The sequence below is a fragment of the Neomonachus schauinslandi genome, chromosome 10 (genome assembly GCF_002201575.2).
Source record: "Neomonachus schauinslandi chromosome 10, ASM220157v2, whole genome shotgun sequence".
Lineage (NCBI taxonomy): Eukaryota > Metazoa > Chordata > Mammalia > Carnivora > Phocidae > Neomonachus > Neomonachus schauinslandi.
The window spans coordinates 101,660,188-101,662,879 of NC_058412.1; the positions used below are offsets into that span (position 1 = coordinate 101,660,188).

The window sequence follows — 2,692 nt, forward strand, 5'->3', positions numbered from 1 at the left end:
TAATTTTGTGTATGTTTGAAATATTTAGAGGACATCCAAATGGCCAACAGACACATGAAAAAGTGCTCAGTATCGCTCGGCATCAGGGAAATCCAAATCAAAACCTCAATGAGATACCACCTCACACCTGTCAGAATGGCTAAAATTAACAAGTCAGGAAATGACAGATGTTGGCGGGGATGCGGAGAAAGGGGAACCCTCCTACACTGTTGATGGGAATGCAAGCTGGTGCAGCCACTCTGGAAAACTGTATGGAGGTTCCTCAAAAAGTTGAAAATAGAGCTACCATATGATCCAGCAATTGCACTACTGGGTATTTACCCCAAAGATACAAAAGTAGGGATCCGAAGGGGTACGTGCACCCCGATGTTTATAGCAGCAATGTCCACAATAGCCAAACTGTGGAAAGAGCCAAGATGTCCATCAACAGATGAATGGATAAAGAAGATCTGGTATATATATACAATGGAATATTATGCAGCCATCAAAAGGAACGAGATCTTGCCATTTGCAACGACGTGGATGGAACTGGAGGGTATTATGTTGAGTGAAATAAGTCAATCAGAGAAAGACAAGTATCATATGATCTCACTGATATGAGGAATCCTTAATCTCAGGAAACAAACTGAGGGTTGCTGGAGTGGGGGGTGGGGTGGGAAGGATGGGGTGACTGGGTGATAGACACTGGGGAGGGTATGTGCTCTGGTAAGCGCTGTGAATTTTGCAAGACTGTTGAATCTCAGATCTGTACCTCTGAAACAAATAACGCAATATATGTTAAGAAAAAAAAAAAAAAAGAAGAAGAAGAAGAAGGTAGCGGGAGGGGAAGAATGAAGCGGGGGAAATCGGAGGGGTAGACGAACCATGAGAGACGATGGACTCTGAAAAACAAACAGGGTTCTAGAGGGGAGGGGGGGTGGGAGGATGGGTTAGCCTGGTGGTGGGTACTGAGGAGGGCACAAAAAAAAAAATAAATAAATAAAAAAAAAAAAATAAAATGTATATTTAAAAAACCCTTCAAAGTATATTAAGGCCATTGATAAAATTAAAGTCTGTGTCAATAGCTGATGGGAACCTCAGAATGGCTCATGGCATTACCTTCCAGGAGGATTATTTTGAAACCTGTTCCCAGCCAGCTGTCCATCCCCTCACCATTTCCACACTTCAGGGAGAGCATGAGATCTGTTGCCTCACTTGACTATTTGTGTTGGAGTTGGGAACAAACTCTTATCAAGTACAAAGTATGTGACAGTTGAGGGAAGGTGACATTCTGTCTCACTAGAGAAGTGTTTATCTGAGTCCAAGGCTGGTGAGTTACAGGGACTGTATGTAAGAAAGCATAGCATGAGACCTATCCAGGTCTGTAGAGTAAGAGGTGGGGTGTGGATAATCAATAAACAAAACAAAAGTGAGACTTCTCATTGTGCAATAGGTCAAGGCCACAAGTGGAAAGCAATTAATTATAATTTGAGAAAAATGTATCCTCAGAATAGCACCAGTGTCTTCACAGTGAATGCTATTTTGGATAAGGATAGGGAGATTCAAGAGGTACTCCAGGAGCAGTCATTGGCCCAGAAATAGAAGAGAAGTTGTACAGATTGACATGGTGGTAAATACAGTTGATAGATGAAATGTGGGAAGAGCTCATGGGATGTAACTGCAAAGTGATATGACTTTTTTAAATCAAACATACAGGGTTGATATAGGTACATGCAGTCTGCCCTACAAAACAGGTTTGCTTGGAGCCTCTGCTCCCATTACAAAAAGTTATCACTGTTTAAGACATTTTTTTTTTTTAATTCAGCACTCCTTTACCTGCTACAGAGGATATCTGGGAATACTTTAAGGCTATTATTATTATTATTATTATTATTATTATTATTATTATTATTTTATCATCATCATCATCACTATAATTTTTGTTTGTTTCTAATAAAGTTTGTTGAGGATAAACTACATACAATTATAAATGTACAGATTTTAAGATTGATTACAAATGTGACCACCACCTCAGTGAAGAAAAGAAACACTTTCATTACCCTCCAAAGCTTTCCTCATGTCCTTTTCCATTTGGTTCACCTTTGCCCCGTAACCACTGATCTGTTTTCTGTCACCATGGATCATAGGCAACAACCACTTGCCTCTTCTAGAACTTCATATAAACAAAATAATTTTGCACAAATTCTTATGTGAGCCTTTTCACGTTTTTTAGATTTGACCTTGTTGTGGCATGTATGACGAGTTGGTTCATTTTTATGCCATTGTGCATACTTTTTCAATCTCAATGGTATTTTGTTAAGTTTTATATATAGCTTTGCACAGTGGCAGTATCGTAGCCAATGAGGTTTATCCGAGGTGCGATTATTGCTAATTGTTAAGTTTTATATAAATGCTATAATGCTATATTTTTACAACTTTTTGAGGTATCTAATTTGTTCATTTGAATTGCTATATATAACATTACATTGTAGAAATTTGCCACAATTGTTTATTATTATAATTTCAGGTAATATTATTATTTTAAAATGTGAGATTATTTTAAGGCTACTTTTTAGCATCATCATCATCATCATCATCATCATCATCATCGATATCATTGTGCATTTCTGTATGTGCAATACTCAATTTGATAATTGATGACCAATTATCAGTTCTCTGTAAGTTGATAGGCAATCTACAAAACTAATAAATA

The 2,692-nt window shown here is 37.7% G+C and overlaps 1 pseudogene; it reads left to right on the forward strand.

Moving 5' to 3' along the window:
- The first annotated feature begins 2,310 nt into the window (after window positions 1-2,310).
- LOC123326161 lies at window positions 2,311-2,425 on the forward strand (annotated as a pseudogene).
- The last annotated feature ends 267 nt before the right edge of the window (window positions 2,426-2,692 follow it).